Source organism: Mastomys coucha, unplaced genomic scaffold (genome assembly GCF_008632895.1).
Source record: "Mastomys coucha isolate ucsf_1 unplaced genomic scaffold, UCSF_Mcou_1 pScaffold7, whole genome shotgun sequence".
In the NCBI taxonomy this organism is placed as follows: Eukaryota; Metazoa; Chordata; class Mammalia; order Rodentia; family Muridae; genus Mastomys; species Mastomys coucha.
Window position 1 is genome coordinate 35920273 of NW_022196913.1, and position 21219 is coordinate 35941491.

Here is a 21219-nt window from a genome sequence, read left to right on the forward strand (position 1 = left end):
GAAATACTAAGCGGATCCAACTAAACATGTCTGCAGAAGGAATCTGACCCACCAGGCTGCCAGGATGTAACTAACCTCTGGGTGAAAAGCCGGTCTCCTCACGGAGCAAGGCAGGACCATGCCTGCTCACGGAAAGCCCCTAGCTGGCTTCCCAGGGAAACTCCCGCTTCATAGAGGGTGGCAGCCTAGCACCAGCTCCATCCTCAAAAACCTCAGCCTTAGGATTCATGACAAGCAGGCATCTCTCCTTGTAAGGCTGTATCTGCTATTTCTGGTGCAGATGTGGCTGGGAATATATGAGGCAGGGAGCAAGCGCACAGCTCAGTGTTCCTCCACATTGGCAGACACCCCACTCCATTCAGACTGCCAATAGCCAGGAGCTGCATAACTCTGAGACCCACAGGGGCAAACGGGAGCCATAGCCAGTATCTGTAGCCTGTCTCTGTTACATACTTCTCACTGCTTCAAGACAGGGCAAAGCAAAGTGATAACATTATCCCAGCTGTACAGGGATATATTCCTAAATGCCTAGTGGATCCAGGAAACTACAGATATAGCTGAGCTCTGTGGGAAGTGTTTTCCATCTGTGTATACCTCTATGATGAAGCTTAATAGCAATAACATACTAAATAAGACAGTTATAACAATGGCCTGTAATTTAAAGGAACTATGTGAATATAAGCTATCTCTCAAAAAGCTTTTTGCACTTTGACCTTTTAAAGTTAAGGAAATTTTCCTGGCTTCTCTTTGACAGCTGTGAATTGCCCTGATCAGTACCCTTGTGCCTTGGGATCTCCATCATAGAAATAAGTTAATGGGTTGGTGAAGACGTGCTGTTTAGCACCAAGTGCTCCAAAGTCCCTCAAGGCTGGGAGAACTCGGTAGAAGAGGAGATAGAAAGACTGTCAGAGCCAAAGGTGACGAATGACTTCAAGGAAGCAGCATTTTTCAGATACAACAGAACTGTGCACGTATGAACTCACAGAGGGTATGGCTCCACATGTATGCCCTGAACAGGTTCCAACCAGATGGGCTCCCAGCACTGAGCTGGGGAACTAAACACAGGGTCCCACCCATAATCAAGAAACTATTTGTAGTTGCCACCCATTGCCAAAGGAAACTCAGTTTTCTCCAGTGGAATGTCAATGGGTGTATCAACCATACTTCCGTTCCCAGGAGTAGTTGGTCAACACAAAATGAACTCAGAGGGGTATTTTTTTTGTCCGATTTTGAATTTTGTTTTGTTTTGAGTTTTGCCTTATTTGTTTTTGTTGGTTCTGATTTTTATTTTCTGATGGGAAGCTGGGAGTGGGGTAGGGAAAGAGAGAGAGAGAGACAGAGAAAGAGAGAGGGCGAGGACATAATTGAGTAGGGGAAAGGACATGACCAAAATATATTGTATGAGGCTGTGAGAGATGGTTGAACAATAAAAAGCATTGTCTACTCTTTCAGAGGTCCTGAGTTCAATTCCCAGCAACCACATGGTGGCTCACAACCATTTGTAATGGGATCCGATGCCCTCTTCTGGTGTGTCTGAAGAGAGCGACAGCATACTCATATACATAAGATAAATATTTTTAAAAAAAGTAAAAATGTATGAAAAAATTAAATAAAAAAATATAAAAAAGAAAAATAAACTATTGGAACATGATCAATATGACACATCAACAGTATGTCTGACAGCCAACGTAGGTAACTGTATAAACAGGACAAGACTTCTCCAAGAAATGGTTGCGGGGAAGGTTTTTATTGTAGGTATAAGGGAAAGACCAACCAGAGGCATCTGTCAAGAGACCGGAACAGAAAGAGAAAGTAGTAAACTGAACATGGCTAGAAGACTGGTCCAGTCCAGGAGAGAAGGGATGTGGGAGGGGTAAGAGAGTAAGAGAGAGGAAGTGAGGACAAAGGAGACTCAGAGAGATGAACAAGGGAGAAGACAAGAGAGGGGAAACATAGCTGAATGACAGTGTTGTGGGGGACTGAGAAGCTGAGATGGAGGAGTTTAGGATGGGGGGCAGGGTGAGAAGGCTTCAGGTAGCCACTGTGTGTGTGAGCCAAGGCCAGAGTGTGCCTTGCTATTGGTCCCTCCCAGAGTGATGAGGAAGTAATTCTCTTAGTAGAGGGGAGCAGACACCAGAATTTAGGGGAACGGTGCTGTCTTTTGGATCTGACGTGCCAGCCTTTTGGTGATAAGGAGCAACGTAATCTCTTCTATAGCTGCTTCTTTGATGAAATTTGGGTGTCATTGTCGGGGCCCGGGAAAGCTGGAATGCCAGCCACAGGTCAGGAGTGTGGAGAAGAAAGACTACAGGCTAGGGACATCTGTTTTAGTCACTACCCACGTTCTGTGGGACCACCTGGGACTAGTGAAGTACGGACCACTTTGGAGCAGGCTGGAATGCTGGTCCAAAGCATGGGCTCAGGCCAACTGGAAATTCATCAACAGCATCTGGTCTAGGCTGGATGGATGGTTCTGAAGTACCACAGGAGACTGGCGTGTTGCAGGCAGTTTCTAGAGTTTTTGTAGTCGACAGTGATTGGAAATCTGCTGGGCCGGATATAGACTAAGGACAGAAGGTAAACTTAAGGAGCTTATGGGGAAATCTTTATCTTGGGTGTATACTTGAGACTTCCAAACCTGGGGTCCCAGGAGTTGCAGGGAGGGGAGAAATCCCAAAAACTAGAGGAAACAAAGAGGTAACTCACTTGTAGGCTGGAAAGCTTAAGGAGTTTACTGATTGGAATATTTGTCTAGAGTCTGTTTGACCTGTGACTGACAGAGTCTAGTTATGGTCCTTAAAACTTGCTTTTTTTTTTCTTAAAGTTTATAAAAAGATAAAAGTTTTGGATATATTAACATTACCACTGTTTGTAATATGCACTGAAATCCTTGTTATAGAAAAAGCAGTTAACAAATTCTGTAAGCTAGAGTAGACTCATGTGGACCCAAACACAATGATTCTGGGCTAAAAGCATGGACACTCTTTTCTCTGTCCAGAAGATTGGACATACATAGATAGATTGGACAAAGATATTTTCAGCATAATGAGAAGCACTTTTAAATCTATTTTGAAAAAGCAAACAAAAGAAATTTAAATTTTTGAGCTTATGACTATGGTAATAGTAGTTCTCTGCTGGTGCTAGATTAATAACGTATCATAATTTCCACTGATTGATCCATTGATTAATGTTAAAACTCTGAATATTTGAAGTCTTAATACAACCATAGCATAACAATAGAAATCCAAAACATTTCTTGTTTTTACATACTGCCTTAGTTAGTTATTGCTGTGATGAGACAACATGACCAAAAAGCAAGCTGGGGAGGAAAGGGTTTATTCGGCTTGCATTTCCATATCACTGAAGGAAGTCGAGCAGGAACTCAAGCAGGGCAGGAGCCTGGAGGCAGGAGTTGATGCAGAAGCTATGGAGGGGTATAGTTCACTGGCTTTCTCCCCATGGGTTGCTCAGCCTGCTTTCTTACAGAAGCCAGAACCACCAGCCCAGGATGTACCCACGCACAATGGGCTGGGCTCTCCTCCTTGGGTCACTAATTAAGGAAAACCCTACAGGCTAGTCTACAACTGGATATATGGAGGTGTTTTCTCACTTGAGGTTCCTTCCTCTCTGATGATTCTAGCTTGTGTAGCACTTCCTCAGACCTTTACAACTTGCATTTACACATATTCAATTACTTCTTTAGACCTGCATAACTTATATAAACGTTAAAACTTTTTTTTTCCCCTATCCAGTCATTTATCATGAGACACAGGTGATGGATTACTGAGAGCAGTCATTGAAAAGCAAGTTCTTTTAAATAAAAGAATAGGGCCTGGAAAGATGGCTCAGTGGTTAAGGGCATTGCTTTCTCTTCCAGAGCTTCTGGAAACACCCACATGATGGCTCGCAGCCATCTGAAATGGGATCTGATTCCTTCTTCTTCGGTGTGTGAAGACAGAACACTCATATATATATATATATATCAGTATATATACATGTATGTATGTATATAAATATATATGTGTGTATATATACATATATATAAAATAAATACATACATAAATATTTTAAAAATGAATACATAATGGAATAAATAGTAAAGAGTGATGTGTTGGAGCGGCAGGTCGCGTCAGAACATACAACACTAGGCCCAAACAGTTCCACATGTAAGAGGTTTAATTGAGAGAGAGGGGGGTAGTGGCGCAGAAAGAGAGGAGACAGAGAGAGAGAGAAAGAGAGAGAGAGAGAGAGAGAGAGAGGGAGGAAATGTTCCCCTGTGTGTGTGTGTGTGTGTGTGTGTGTGTGTGTGTGTGTGTGTGTGTGTATGGGTTGTGACATAGCAGCCACAGGTAAAGGTGGGAGGTAAGCCCAATGGATTCTGGGAATATGGTGGCTGTTGCCCTGGCAACAGGTCTGTGGACCCGCCCATGTATCACCACAGGCTTTGGATGTCGTGATGCTAACAAAGAGTTACACTGAAACTTGTTTTGTGAGGTTATCTCTGTCAGTGTGAATCCTGTCAGAAGGAAAACTGAGTCTGCATAAAAAATTAAACAAACAAACAAACAAGCAGGAGACCTCCATAGCTTGACCAGGCAGTGGCAGCCATGGGGGGAAGGAGCTGTGTGCTCGGTGCTGTTAACCTGATAAAGCTGCATTTAGGCATACACACCATCAGAGATCTGAGAAGGATAAATATGAGCAGGAAGTATATCCCAATGGCTTCTGTATCCTTTGAAAGGACCAAGACTTAGCTGCAGTCTGGACAGTTAGGTTACCCTAGGATACTCTGTGGTGATCTTGATGGTTTGGGGGCAGAAGTTATGGGTCCTCAGCTGTCACACAGGACAGTATTAAATCTTCAGTTTCTGCACAGAACAACACTGGCCTTTGGCTGCCAGACACATACAGTCTGTGAGATTCTCCTGTGGAGGAGGGACTTGGGAAAACTGGCAGAGTAGGGTAGTTAACCCAAAACTGCCCACAGTTTGGGATGGCAGCAGACGAGGTATGGGGCAATTCTTCGGCCAGTGTCCAGTTTCATCACATTTGAAGCAAGGGCCTCATGGAGTTCATTTGCGCTCCTCATGCAGAGACTTACAGCCACTGCTAGGATCTGTCATTTCTGTCTATCATGGGAAGCGTTTTCTTTAGACATTTAAATGCCATATTCAGCAGATCTCTGAGGTGTTTTAAAGGGTGCCTGTGAAGTATACCTGATTGTAAACAACTTTATTGTTTTTAATTACTTACTTCAGGCTTAAGCTTGAGGACACACATAGGAAATTAAATAATGTTTTTCCCTGTAAATGAATTACATTTGTACTTAAAATACCATGGGCATAATTCTGAGCACATTAATAAGGCGACTGACCATTAATTTGCATGTCTTAATTATTTTTAACAGTTTACAATAAGTTAGTAGTTTTTATAAAATTAGGAGTTTGCAGTTTTACTTGTTAAGTTTGAGCTTTAAAAATTTGAGTTGAAGATTAAATTAAAATTCCTTTTGTGTCAAAATAAAAGTTTAAACCCTAACTACAGCCCACGGATCCTTTCCCGGTCCTTTCCTAGAGCACCATTACAGAATATCAGTTTCTTGGATGACTCAATTTAGTCAAACATCTAAAGCTTAACAAAGCTAGCAAAGACAAAGAGGCCAGACATATACCCTCGAGTCAGTTACTGTCATCCTGAGCAGACCTTAGAAACTTACAAACCTTTATCTCACATATGTTGTTTCTCATCCAAAGTGTTTAGAAGCCTGGTGTCGGACACAGTTCTTAAAGGCTTGAGTGGTCAGACGTGTACCTCTGGGTCAGTTTCTGTTTACCTCAGGATACTTTGATAACCTCAAGAAATTGTAAATCTTATTTATCAAATATGCCTTATTAATCAAATATATATTGTTCCTTATCTAAAATGTTTACTCCCATGATAAAAATCACCATATCAAAACAAAAACAAAAACAAGAACCAAAAAACCCAACCCACCCCAATCCAAAATACCTTGGAGAACTACTGTTGTCTCCTGAGTCCAAAATGAGGCACACCGATGAGGCCTACCGGGATTAGAAAGTTTATTGGCACTGCCTTAGATGGTTTATACCTTTTGGTCATCTTAATCAAGATGGTGCTAAAGTAACATGGCATGTGCTCTCTTTCTCCTTAGTAAAGAGAGCCATATGTTGCCTCTATTAGCCGAGTCAGAGGCAAGCTACATGACTGCTATTTACTCCGAGGTAAGCCACCAGGCACACAAAACTTTTTTTTCTTAAACAAGAGTTGAATCAAAGTTACATATACAGTACACTGTAGCAGATCTATTTTTCTAAACAAGAGTTGAATTACACACACACATACACACACATATATACAGATAGATAGATAGATAGATAGATAGATAGATAGATAGATAAACAGACAGATAGCTATAGTATGCTATAACAAATTAAGATGACCTATGTATAGATTTTTAAACTGTCAACATTTTGTGGCAAGTTTAAAGCAAGTTTAAAGTTTCCTGTTACAGATTTTAACCATTCCCAATAAACTTACAAATTCTTAAGTAAAGAGAGTTTACACAATAGCCCTTACAAGATTTTTTTTTGAGCGCAAGTAAATCATAGAGATAAAAGATTATTAAGAATGGAATGTAGAAAAAAAACTTAGAGAAAAAAAGATGTTGGGGATCATGTGCTTGTATTGTGGCAGAAGTTGTTAGAATCTTCAAGAATTTGAAAATCAAGAGCTCCATTTTTTGTGACTATGGAGCTGTACTAGGGCCAAGGCTTTGTTGAAATCTCTGAGAATGAGGAGGAAAAAGAGGAAGGGCTGCAGACAGGAACTCCCCCAGAGGAAAGGTTCCAGTGAGCTCCAGAAGGGAGCTGAAAGACAGGAGACATAAGGAAGCCTTGGAACTTAAACAGCAGGCTCCAGGGAGCCAAAGAGACAGAGGAGGCAACTCCAGGGGGAGGTGGGGAAACACCAGGAGGGAGCTGAGAATGTGGGGAGGGAGAAAGGCAGGCAGAGAGAACAGGTGAGTGTTGGGGAGAGTAGGTGGAAGGAAAGCCAGGGACAGGCTCCCAGGAGGTCAGAGCAGCCTCCAGGAGCCACAGAAACCAAGAGTGGCCCTCAGTCACAGTGACGAAGCAGGTGGAGGGTAGAAGCAGCTGAAGTTTAGAATTAGGAGTCGAATATGGTAGGTGCAGAAACAAAAAATCCATACCTAGCGTAGGAGAGTCAAATCAACAGGTTGGTTGTATTAGGAGAGGCCAGGCCCCTTGGAAAGTAGCCCATTTATGCTCCACTGGGAAGTTTCTACACCGGATGTATGAACTGACAACATGGCCGCTCCAAGGTATGGTCGAGGGGAAGACTTTTATTGTAGATATGAAGGAGAGAACAGTCAGAGGCCCCTGGGAGAGTCCAGAGCAGGGAAAGAAAGTAGCAAACTGACTATGGCCAGAAGACAGGATGTGGCCATTGGGATGGTATTGTGGGAGGGTGGGGGATGAGGGGGGATGAGGGCAAAGGTGAACAAGAGAAGGGACAAGAGAGGAAGACAAGAGAGAGAGCCCGTAGCTGAAATGGCAGGGAGGGAGAAGCTGGGAGAAAAGCCCAAGAGCTGGAAAAGTGTGGGATAGGGGGCAGGGTGAGAAGAGCCTCAGGTAGCCAGGGAGTGAGCCAAGGCCAGCAGGGCTTTGCTATGCTCATAAGCACCACAGATAGCCACTTGTCCCTCTGACTGTGGTGAGGAAATGGCCTCTTTGGTAGAGGGGAACAAACACCAGAATGTGGGGAGTAGAATTTCTTTGTACCTGATAGTAACCTATAGTAGTGTCATAGTACAGGTTAGACATAGTATAGTATAGTCATGCTGGATAAAGGCTGGACTGAGGGATTAGGTAAATGGTAAGTTAGGCTATTTACTGTTCTTTCAAAGGAGCCAAGTTCCCAGCACTCACTCCTGTAACTCCAATTCCATGGAATCCTTCTGCCTCTTCTGGCCTCCATGGGCACTGGCACACATGCAGTGCACATATATACGTGCAGGAAGCACATTATACATAAACTAAAATGTAATGCGTTAAAAAAGATTGATGAGGTCCTAGGAGAGATGAAGCCAATAGATAAGACTTTATCACAGCATTCAGGACAACATGCCATTTATGATTTGTTTATTTCTGGAAGTTTCCATGTGATATTCTTGGACCTCTGTGGAACAGGGTCAACCCAATTCTCTTTCCACAGCAAAGGGGTTCCCCAGCTGTCCCAGTTCTAGCCCATCCTCAGTCCTGAGTAAGCCTGAGGAAATAAACCTCACTCGGGTGTTTCTTTGCCATCCAAGAGTGCCTGCCTCTCATGGCTGCCCCCCACCCCCAGGTGTCTGGGTTTAACTGAATGAGCTCTCTCCCTTAAACCTGGGGGCTCAGCATCTCGCAGCAGCCCTAGTAGATGAACTAAAGCTGTTTATCCCATCATGACCAAATGGCCAGTGTCAACTGTCTGAGAAAGTTTTTACTTGGAATAAATGGATTCTTCTATCGATTCAAGATTGGATTTGGGAAAATCCAACTCTCATGGAGGAAAAAAAATTCAAGAACTTGCAGCCCAGTCCCATCCTCACCAATGCCAAGTCCCTGAGCCCAGCATGAACCCTCCTGCTGCCCTAGGTTCCACTCCCCACCCCCACTCCCCGCAAAAGACACAAGCTGCCTTTCCCACAGCACTGGCTGCTGCTTGGGGTCTTCTGAGTATCTGGAAACTGCAAGAGTCTGACTCACATTTGCACTCAGTGGGTCCCTCCCCCCAGCACATTGAAGTGTTAATCTTGGTCCCAGGTCAGCAGCTCAATAAACCAATAAACGCCCCCTTCCTCCTAGTTCTCCCTCCTAGATTGCATCTCCACATGACCCCCCTCCCCTTCCCTCCAGCTTCTCAGGGCAGATCCATGTTACAGCCCTGTGCTTGCCCTGAGGTTGGCCGACCACACAGGAGCCTGGAGCCAGGAATGGCCTCTGGGGCTGCGACCCCTTCTGGACCTTCCCTCCCACCAGCTCTGTAGGTGTGGGTAGGTGTGGGAACCGGGGCCCTTAATAGCCCTAGAGGGTTTTGCTGAGGGAGTAGAGTTGGGACAATAAAACTTACAGCCTCCCAGTTCCCAGGCTCTTTGTCAACCACCCAGCCATGTCACCTGACAGCTAATGTAGACTGTGGCTCTTTGCTCCCCTGAGAAGGGTTTAAAAGCACAAGTCTGGTTTGTAGAAAATCCAGAGGCTGACAGTTCCTGGCAGTCCCAAGCTGTGAGCTGCAAACAGGAAGAAGGGAGGAGGAGCTTCTAGTGGGATTCACAAGAGACACCATTTCTACCTGGGAAAGAAGAGTCAGGCAATATCCTCCTTCATCTGAAGAGAGCCAAAACCCAAAATGTCCATCCTCCCACCAGGAACCAGCCGCACTGGGCCAGTGCTCAGGCATAACACACCCATAGCCCACCAAGCCACAGTGTGAGGGTTTCGGTCTCCATTGGCTCCTTTGCACAAAGCAAGGATTCCACAAAGTTCTCTTTCCCAAGACAGTAAACCTAGATGCTCTCTATTTTGGTTTCCTAACACCCAGACCTCAACCAGTGTGTGGGGCAGAGCCTGCACTGTCTGCAGTCAACCCCCCTGGGAAAAGAAAGGCTGCTCTTGTTCAGCTGGGAAAGTGGCTGTGGCTCCCCACAGGAGAGGCCTTGTAATGATGAAATGGATTTCAACAGGCTTTGTGACAAGCCTTTGGGGTGGGAGGTGGGTGAGGTTCCCCAGTGGGTGCCTGCCAGCCCTGCTTTCTCTGAACTTCTGGCCCCAGTGGGAAAGGAAATCCAAACTTTGTTTTTAATTTTTGGTGTGACCCATTGTGCTGAGGGGTCAAGACCTGGGGTTTGAGGAACTTAGGGGTCCTGAAATGTGTGTTGCAGGTTAGTTCTGGAGCCAAGGGTCCGCTCTATCACAGAAGAATCAAAGGCACAACCAGGAGTAGTGACATTGGTGTGTCAGGCAGAGAGCTCTGCGCTCAGAAGTGGAATGAACATTCCTTAAGGAATGAGGATGGATTCTTACACTGGGAACTTCTGCAATGATCCCTGCAGCCCTGGCTGGCACTGGATGGAGAGGAGTTGAAGAAGATCAGCACACATACATACACACTTAGTATGATATGGTTGCTCACGGAGCTCTGTACAGTAACGTGTACTTAGGTTCATAGCCAGCAAGGGATGACCTGGGTGTGCTCAGATGTCCCAGAGGGTTTGCGTAAGTGTGCTCTGATGCTGGTACAATGAAAACTCATGACCATGGCATTTTTGGAACACAACCCATCACTAAGCAACCTCATGATTGTACGTGATTGCCTGGGATTTACCTAATCAGAACTACAATATGTTTGCACTTGGAATTTCCTTCTCACTTGATGGACTCCCAGTTCTTAAATTCTAACATGCTGTCATTGTAAAATCAAGCAGGAGGCTTTTAATGCCTATTTCATCAAGATCACTCTGTGCAGCATCTTCCAGAACAACCTATGCTGGAAATAAACAAAAGAGAAGTTATCGAGAAAGACAGTCACTTCTCAGACTCAGTCACAGCTCAATGACTGCTAAGTGCCATGGGTGACTCAACTTTCAGTTACTTGGGACAGGGGTATAGCTCACCATTTTCTAGCATGTTTGAGGTCCTGTGTCTCATCCCCATGACCACATACAAACAACAACAAAAATCCCTCCTTGTAACATAGGAGGAGCAGCTGATGTAGTGTCTGTTGTTGGCACCAGGGAGGCATTCAAGGGAAAACTATGGGGAAGCAGGCAGCCCTCAGCCCTCAGATGGTGTCATTTGCTTTCAGAGCTGGCTTTTGTTATTGTTGTTTGTGGTTCTTCTAGGACCTTGCCGTACTGGGCAAGCGTATTGCTCCCGGATGGTGTCACCTGCCGGGCTTGTAGTGTTCCCGAGGATAGGCAGTTCAAGAGAGACACTGGAAGGAACTGCCATTGGAATAAAGTTTATTTTAAAAGTTTATTAGTGCTATAGACAGACAACAATGTGGCAGGGGCTCAGGAGAGTTCAGGTCTCACGTGGTCACAGAGGTATGAGAAGTTGGAAGGTTTCAAAGCACAAGCTTATAGCCAGGTTCTCTGATTCCCAGGGAGGAGTCAGAAAGGAAGGCGGGGATCAGGACATGTGGCTACCAATATCCACTTCGATATAAAGTCACTTCTTCAGGTAATGCATCCTGGTACCTGGGGGCCTGTTAGTTAGGGATTTGCAAGCAATGTCTCCATAGAGCACCTGTGTGTGTCTGTGACAGTGGGAATTCGAGGGGCAGGTGTTGCAGCTTAAGCAGCAGCTATAGTCCTATAGTCCAACTATCCTTTTTTTTTTTTTTTTTCTGGAAGAAGAGAGTTAGTAGCCACCACTCAATGGCTTTACTCAGTTTGGTTTTCTGTTCCTACCCAGCCACCTTCAGATAAGGCTGAACTCGATCAACATCCCATATCCCATATCCCGAGTCTGAGGGGCCTGCCATCTAGTTGAGGGTCCCCACCACTCACTTTGGATACAAAGGCAGGCCTCCAGCAGCTTCTGGGCTTCAAAGCCTTGTCCTGGACAAATGAAACACATTTATAATTGGTCCAAGGCAACGAAGATGCAAAATTTTAAATGTGTCTCACAATCCTCAGAGGATACCATTTAAAAAAAAATTCTTAGCATACACCAAAAACCCAACAGGCTAAGAGTGAGTGGAAGACCCCAGGACCTGCACAGGGCTCTCCAACAGCATCCCCATCCTGCACACCCTCACCAACCCGGCTCCCCCTCTGGCTTCTTCAGCAAACCCAAATTAGCGAACAGAGGACACTGGGCCTTCTTCCAAGATACTCACTGTTTAGACCTGTAGGCTCAGAGGCAGAGCTCTGAGGTGAAGCAGTGCATTGATGGTGTCCGTGGTCCTCCCTTCTGGGAGGACCTTTGGGAGTTGCCAAGCCCCGGCCCATCGCTGGCCAGTAAGAGTCTGGATGGCTGTTTATATCCATTACAGGTAACAATGCAACCTTGGCCAGTGAGCGTAGCAAAGCTGCCTGCCCTGCCTGTGGCCATTCCCTTACCCAAGACCCAGTCCTCCTATGAAGCCAGGGCCTTGCAAGGATCCAGTGATGGATCACTAGTCCCAAATAAGGGAGAATATCTGAAAATGGTTACTAAAAAGAAAGGAACACTTGGTCATAAAATTGAGTTTCCCTGTCAGACATTTGGAAATATTAACAAGACCCAATGGTATGTGTTCACGCCATGGTCTTTAAAGTGTAAGAAATAACTATGTGAAGGACGAAGAGAACCTTGGGTTCTGCTCATGTCCCTAGAGAGAAAGAACAATGAGTCTTGAAGAAAGAGGAATAAACACAAAGAACATCTTGCTCAGAGCAGTCTGGGGCTGGCATCAACAGCACTCCTCTCTGACTGGATATGGATCATTGTGACTTTAAAGTCTCCTGGTGGCATTTGATACTCAGGTTTTCTTGTGTATATAGAAAAATTCAAACAAAGGGAACTCATGGTAAAACTAATGAAACAAGGGGATGGGACACTATAGGACAAGTGAAAGAAGATTCTACCATTCAGTTTTCTTTATTTTCTTGCTAGAAATGATTACCCATCCAAGAATAACAGACCATGGAGTAGGGTATCCCACCATCTCTCCAAAAACAATAATGCTACATGTCCAAGATTTTACAGTTGCAAAAGCCCTGAATCCAGAGACTTGTGGAGGTCCTCCCCACCACACCACACCCCACGGTAACCATCTCATACCAAATAAATCCTGCTGTTGTCGCAAGCTGGTCATAATTCTTTCCATTTCTTACATGGGCTCTGCACAGACCATAAATTCATTGATGAGTGAGTCAGATTTTTGACCACAATCCTTTCCACAAAGGCTGGGCTAGGTATGATGAATTTAAGCTTCGTGGCCATCTACAGGAAAAAAAAAAACATATGAATTCCCTCTCCATAAGTTCATAAATTGAGGGTGAGACATTGAAAGAAGATGCCTGGTGGGTTCACTAACATCCACATTCACTCAAATCTTAATAGCTGTTTGGACAAAACGACTATGAATGCTTGTCTTGGTCTAGTGCATGATGACTCACTATGACTGCGACCAGCTCACACCTCTTCTGACCTTAGAGTCCTGACCCTAAGGTTGGTCTCACACATACATACACTGGACTTCTAGCTCTAAGACTGTTTGATTTTTTTTTAATTTTAAAATTATCAAGATGAGGGAAAAATAATCAGATAATATCGAGGAGAAATGAACAAAAAAGCTTGAAGAGAAATTGAAATGAAGAAAGCAGGCAGTCCTGCCTAACATAACCCAAGAGAAAGGTGGGGTGGGGAGAGGGAGAGAGAGAGAGCCTTGAAAGCATTATTCAGGCTGATATAGGGGAGTCCCAGAAGACGAAGAAATCTTGGCTTGAAGTGTATCAACCCCAGTTGAAAAGGGACCAGCTTAAGACATGACGCTGCAGAGAAGACCTGAGCCTAACACATCAAAGCTCCATAAGAGGAGACGCCAGAGAGTTACTGGTTAATTTGTATAGCAGAGAAACAATGGGAAGGTGATGAAGGGCCAGCATGTCTAGGGGCAAGGTCTAGGTGTATCAGTGAGCAGCCAGTTCCTCTAAATACATGATATCATACAGCTACTAACAGGACTTGAGGGGAAAATGACACACGGCTCATTCAAAGAAGCAAAGCACTTTGGCCTGAGAGGGAACAAGGCTTGCTTTATTCTGCTGATCATAACCCTGGTTCAGCCCCGTAAGAAGACCGCAGACAGTGTGGAGCACCCCAACTTCAGAGGAACATTGACACCCTGGAAACTGTCCAGAAGAGAACCGCAAAGCTGAGTTACAGGCTGTGAAGGCTGGAGCTTGGGGAGAGGTCACTGACATTACGTCCTGAGTGAGGGCAGCAGCTGTAAGTCACTGGGGCCAGAGGACCTAAAAATAATGACAAGAATCCCCCACCCCAGGAAGAAGGAGCGGGACCTCGGTGGCTACCAACCTCTCCAAAGCTCTTGGCCAAAGAGTGACAAATGCATTTAACCTGCAGTTGCCAGGGCCCTTGGTTGGTAGCCTCCCTGTGCCAGAATTAGCTAAGTCATCTGTCAGAGCTGTGCTGCTATGCAGGGGACAGCACGCACAGACCGATGCAGTCTCTAGGACAGAGAAGAGAGCCTATGAAAGACTATCCGATGGCCTGAGCCCTCTCTTGACCCCTTCTCTTCTTTTCTCTCTCATGTCCTCTTTCCCTCCCTTTCTCCTGTGCTGTAATTCCCCATGACCTGTTACATCAGCCTCTATCGTCCAAGGGGATGCCAGGGTGAAGAATGTTGGACCTGAGGCGTGGATGAAGAGACATGAGGCCTAGAGGGATCACAGCAGCTGTAGTGGTCACTCCAGACCTAGTTTACCTTGACCTCCCTTGCCTCGCTCGAGCTTCTTCATAGCCTGTTGGAACAAGGGCAACACAGGCCAGACAATGAGATCTCAAATTGGAAATCAAATAAAAATAGGTACAGGAAGATACTGGCGAGTGCCTTGCCATTTTCTTGAAGCCTATCTGGGGGTGGGGGTGGGGGGTGACTTTTAGGTACAGTTGGAACAGTTTAAAGATGCATAATTCATCTTGGGATGAGGACATCTCTAGATAATCTTTGTTTGTTTGTTTGATAATATTAGACTATAGCCACAGTTTCTTCATCTGAAGATTATACCAAGTAACAATGAAACCAAACACAGAATGAAAATGTAAGGGAAAGTATTACAATTTTCATGCATTTTTTCATTAGCTCTAAACAATCTGGATATCCACATGGTGGTTACATTGTGTTAGGTGTTATAAGTCAACTAGACATGAAGCAGAGAGGAGGATATATATGGCTTATACACAGATACTATAAAATTCCCAATCCAGTCCCCAGTAGATCCCAAGGATTATCTGGACCATTGTCTTAGGTAGGGTTTCCATTGCTGTGAAGAGACACCATGACCAAGGCTATTCTTATAAAAGATGGCATTTAATTGGGGCTGGCTTACAGGTTCAGAGGTTCAGTCCACTATCATCATGGAGGGAAGCATGGCAGTGTCCAGGCAATCATGGTGCTGGGGAAATGAGAGTTCTACATCTTGTTCCAAAAGCAAACAGGAGAAGACTGACTTTTAGGCAGCTAGGAGGAGGGTCTTAAAGCCCACCCCCACAGTGACACACTTCTTCCAACAAGGTCACACCTCCTAATAGTGTCACTCTGTGGGACAAACATAGTCAAACCACTACAATATACCATACAGACAAAAAGCAAGCTCCACTTCTGTGTTGAGATAAAAACCAGTGTGAAGAAAATCCTCCAGCTACAGAGCTGGAGGGAAAGATGCTTAGTGATGTCATAGAAATGGGGACACATGCTGTTGTGATCCCTTCCCAAGTTCACTAGTAGCACTGAGGGCCGCTAAAGGAACATCACATTGTAAGCAGCCATGATTCTTAAAATCTTCTAAACCTGTGTTCACATTCCAGCTTTAGAAAGGCATCTTTATAAACTGGACAATTGCTTGTGTCAGATGTAATTCATGACACACTCTCAGTCATGATATCGATACTCAGAATAGAACCTCTGATGACTAGCTCCTGATGGAGACAGGTAGAAGGGCCAGCAAGTTGCCGGGAAAAGGGGTTCCTGAGAGCAGGAAGTGAATCTGAGTTGTGCTCCACCAGCCCCTTACCTTCTGCTACCCCATATGCCATAAAAGCCTCTGATTCAGGCTCTGCAACTACTGTGAGCCTTTAAAGAAACCCTTGAATATACATCATCTGTGGGCCACAAGAGGAATGCATGGATAGTTAAAGGCTAATGCCTTACAGATGAGGGTGAAAGGATGATTGTCAGACATTATGGCCCTCAGACGATGGTAATGTTCAGGCAGCTCATAGAAACTGAGTCCCAAAGACTTCAGACAGACACTCATGAGCAGAAAAGATCTATAGCCACCCTCAATCAAGCTGGCCCACCAATGACATACTATGGGTTTATTGGGACTGCTAGTCGTAGTGTATGAGCTCTGCCTGACAATAGATCCTGTTGTGCATTTGTGAACCCCAAAAGACCACCAAGGAGCCAACTCAAATGCAGTCAGACCAGGGTCTTTTTATTCAAGCTCAAGCTTGGGCTCACTACCAACCCTGATCCAGCAGGACTTAAAGGCGAAGCCCTGAGCCCAGTTTCAAGCAAGCATTTATAGAGGTAAGCAAACAAGCAAGGGGGTTTCTAGCTTGGCACATATCTAATTGGTGGGCTATTATGGAATTTTGTTGTCCTTTAAAATAATTGGATGGTGCTGAGAGCAAAACCATAAACTTAACTTCTGCTTTCCTCCTTATTGGCGGTTGTTAGGAAGTGAAGTGCCAGGGGCAGGCTTGTAACCTGGAAAGTAGCACTAGACACAGGCTTGTAGGGAAGTAATCTGGAAACTGGTGCTAGACTCAGGCTTGTTGGGGAGAAACTTGAGTTCAGCCTTAGATAAGGTTCTCTAAGATGGAGTCTGAACCCAAGATCTGGTCTCTCAATCCTTGATGACAGCTGTGTCTACACACCTCTACATGTCTCTGTCTTCTAAGGGCATCCCCCTCTTCCTATGTGACTGCCTGCCTGGATAGCAACTGACACCACCATGGACTCTCTGATACCCAGAGTTTTTTGGCTGAAGGAAAGCAACAGGGCTCTTGGGAACCCAAACTAGCTGTAAAGACGAAAGATTGCATAGGAAATGAAAACTGAGACAGCCTTTGAGTCAAGATGCTTAAGATGAGAAGTCAAAGCTTCCCTTATGAAAAGTGTGAACCATCTGGAACTCAAATATGGCCTTACAGTCTCAACTATATTGAAAATACCAATGCCAATGTACACACTTCTGACACAATACTTCCACATCTTGGGATATACATGCCATCAATAGGCACATATGTACATCAAAGATTCTCAAAATGTTATAGGTGGTGCCTATAATAAGCTTTAGCTACTCAAAATAAAGAAAGGATTAATCTCATAACCTCTTGTTGAGGACAAACAAGTTCCCAGGTATAAGCCTTGTTTTATGTAAAATCAAAGACAGATGAAAGATGGAAACTGTGTTGCTTAAAAACTAGAGCCAGGCAGTGGTAGTACATGCCTTTAATCCCAGCACTTAGGAGGCAGAGGCAAGCGGATTTCTGAGTTCGAGGCCAGCTTGGTCTACAGAGTGAGTTCCAGGACAGCCAAGGCTATACAGAAAAACACTGTCTCAAAACAACAACAACAATAACAACAACAACAACAACAACAAAACTATAGCTAGATTGTAAAGCACAAAAAGAAGAAAAGCAGCCCCTCAAGGGAAGGAGTAAAGATGCATAGAGAATGGCCCATGGCACAACAAGAGGGATTGTTGACAGAATTTATTGTAATTTTATTTGATTGGATTTAGAAATTGTGGTAGTCAAATGACACTTTCACAGGGGTTGAATATCAGATATCCTGTATATCAGATATTTATATGACAATTCATAGCAGTAGCCAAATGACAATTAAGAAGTAGTAATGAAAATAATTTTATGGCTGGGTGTCACTGCAACTTATAAAACTATAGTTAAAGGGTTGCAACGTTAAGAAGGTTGAGGACCACTGATCTGGATGATATCCCTGTGCATATCTGTAAGAATGTGTCAAGAGAGGTTTAATGAAGGAGAGGAGACCCACCTTAAATGTGAGAAATGCTATTCCATGTGCTGTTTTCCTAGACTAAACAAATAGGAAGAAAGAGGGAAAGCATAGCTCCAGCATTTTTCTATCCTTCTGTATTTGTGGGAACTGTGCAAAAGGCTGCTTCCTGTTCCCACTGTTGTGCCTTTCCTGCATGATGAACTAGACCCCTTCCTAAAGAGTGAGCAAAATAAGCCCTTCTGACCTTGAATTGCTCCTATTATGTATTTTCTCACATCAAGGAGAAAAATAACAAACATGGAAAATTGGTGACAAGGAGTGGGGTTGCTGTCATAAAACTGACCATGGTTCAAATGTCATCAGAACTAGTTTGAAGCATATGTAGATGAAGTTAAAGATATGAGCTAGAAAATCCTAAAACACCATCATCAAAGTTTCATGGGCCATTCTGGTGGAAGTTTAGAAAACGAGATACAGAGAAAAATACAGACAATAGAAATCTAGCTTATAATGTTTCAGAGGGAAGTAAGAACTCTATCACAAACCATCCATGTTATATTCTGGCAAATAGCTCAGTTCTATCTTTTCCATGTACTGAAAATTTGGGTGAAGCTGAATTTAAAAACAATGGACTCAGTTGTTTGGCAGAGGAGGTTTCAACATGGCATATTAGCCAAGCTGTGGCATGGTTACAAGTCACTGCTCTGAGCCAAATCTACAATGAAAGAGAGCAGAAATTAGTGAAAATGTGCAGTTTGGCAAGTAAAGGAAGACAAGCTGGAGCTTAAAGATTCAGATAATGCTGGTATGTGCAGAGAAAGCACATGAAATGGTTAAGAGATTTGTGCCATCACAGAGAATCTTAGTATTTGTGTGTGTTGGCTCACTCCTTCAATCCCAGTACTCAGGAAACAGAAGCAAGCTGATTTCTTTGAGTTCCATGACAACCAGGGCTACACTGAGAAACTCTGTATCAAAGAGAGAAAGAAACTGCACTGGGACAATAGGAACAGCCCTGAGGGCAAGACCTCCTCCCTCAAAGGCTCCAACTTGTGAGAATGCAAACACATTTAAAGAAGAAAGCTGGAGTTAAGAAGGCCACTGTAAGGGTTCCGTCCTAAAAATAAATAAACACACAACTAACTAACTAACTAACTAACTAAGTAACTAACTAGAAATGCCACACCTTAGGAAATGTTCCCCAGACTCAGCAATGAAGATACAGAGAACATTACAGCTCCTCTTGTAGAAAAAAGAAGAGATTCCTATAACCTTCCTGCCTGCAAAATGTGCTGCAGCAATGAGAGCTCAGAACTTGTGGGAGTGGCCAACCAATGACTAGTCTTACTTGAGACCCTATGCCGCGAGGAAGAGCCCATGCCTGACACTGCTTGGATGGCCAGGAACACAGAAGCTCAATTGCCTAGAGACCTAGGATAGAACCAAACATGACTGGCAAACAACAATAACAACAACAACAAAACGTCAATAATGATCTTCTGCTATATTCATAGGTCACTGCCTAGACCAAAGGTCATCAGAGAGGTTTCCTCTAGTAGCTGATAAGAGTAAATGCAGAGACCCACAAATATTAGACAGAGCTTGGGGAAATCCCTCATAAGAGGTGAGTGAAGGATCATAGGAACCAGAGAGATCAAGGACACCTCAAGAACACAGCCCACAGAATCAACTAAGCATGGATCATAAAACTCAGAGAGACTGAAGTGGCAATCACCAAGCCTGCATGGGTCTGTGCTAGGTCCTCTGCATATGTTACGGTTGTTAAGCTTGGGGTTTGGGGGGAACTTCTAGCAGTGGGAGTTGGGTTGTCTCTGACTCTTTTGCCTGCTCTTGGGCCTCTTTTCCTCCTCCTGTGTAGGTCACCTCCCCCAGCTTTGCTTATGAAGGTTTGTACCTGGTCTTATTGCAATCTGTTATGCTGTGTTGAGTTGATGTCCCTGGGAAGCCTGCTCTTTTCTGAAGGGAAGCAGGAGCAGTGGATCTGGGCAAAAGGAGAGATGCAGGAGACTGGGGGTGGGTGAGTGTTAAAGGTAGGGAAAGCTACAGTCAAGGTGTACTGTGTGAGAGAAGAATAAATAGAAAAAAAAAAGAGGTCAGATTAAATCTCAAGCTGTCAGGAAATCTTGGCAGCATCTACTCCCTGATGCAAAAAGCAAAAGTTGGGGTATTTTGGAAGCTTCCATCAAGACATCCAGACTGCCATGAGAGCAGACAATATGTGGTGGGCCGTTGAGAGAAGCTGTGAGGGTAAAGCATAAGATCCTTGGAGACACCAGGTTATTGAAAATACCAAAACCACGGAGTTTCCAACAAGAAAAAGTAGGGACTAAATGGAGCCAGCCCAAGAGAGAGGCTACGTGTACTGGAGGTGTGAGGCTGCCAAAGCCCTTTTAGATTCCAGGTGATGACCTTTAAAAGAAATAAATAAAATTTTAAAAAGGACATTCTGGCACACGAATGACATGGACTAATCCACAGTGAAAACATGGATCTATATACCACCATCAGCAGTGCCTAACACTGTAGTGCCAGCCCATTGGTTTGATCTTGGATGAGTAAAAATTAAAGGGGAAATGAAGCTCTTAGGAGATAGATGTAAAAATCAGCACATGCTTTTACTGTGGCCTTTGCTCATTGTAACCAGTGGTGCCCCAACTAAAATCATCCCTCATTTTGATGTCCTGTGGGCATGGCTATGGAGATGCAGGCTGAACTCTAGCTCCATGCCCCTTCAGCCAGATGTCTTGTGTAGTAATGTAGGCACATAAATGCAGCATCTTAGTAACAAGATACAAATTAAATATAGAAACTCACAATTTCATATATACTATGTGCTTCATATGTACTATATATATATAATACTATAAGGGCAATGTAAATGTTGTCAGAATCAAAGCAGAGAGTTGCCTTGCTGCTAATAACTGGAGAGCAAACAGTGGGAGATAAAGAGTGCTCACGAATTATTGCCTGTTAAATAGCTATCACATGAGGCTGCCAGGTTTCCACCTGGCACAGAGGCCACCACAGCCTCATTATTAATCCTTGTGACCAAAGATTAATGTTTCAAAGCACCTGGTGTGAACTTTCTCTTCTTACCTCCTTAAAATGCAGAGTTTACTCCGCTGTATGTGCCTCCACCGCATCGCATCGCTCTTTTGTTTCCAAGCAAATGGCACAAATTTGTAGAAGCTTCTTCTGTTTCTAGGGTTTTTTTTTCACATTGACCACATAAACAACACTCCTTTCAAAGGGTCTTGTGAAAAAATGGTGGCTTTGTGAGGTGTGAGTCTGTGGGTCCTAAATGATTTGCCTGGGAGGACAACTTTGTAATGTTTTTGTCCAGAAGACACAAAAGCAAAAGATGCCAAGTAAGTTCATTGAATTAAGCAGAATTTGCCCTTC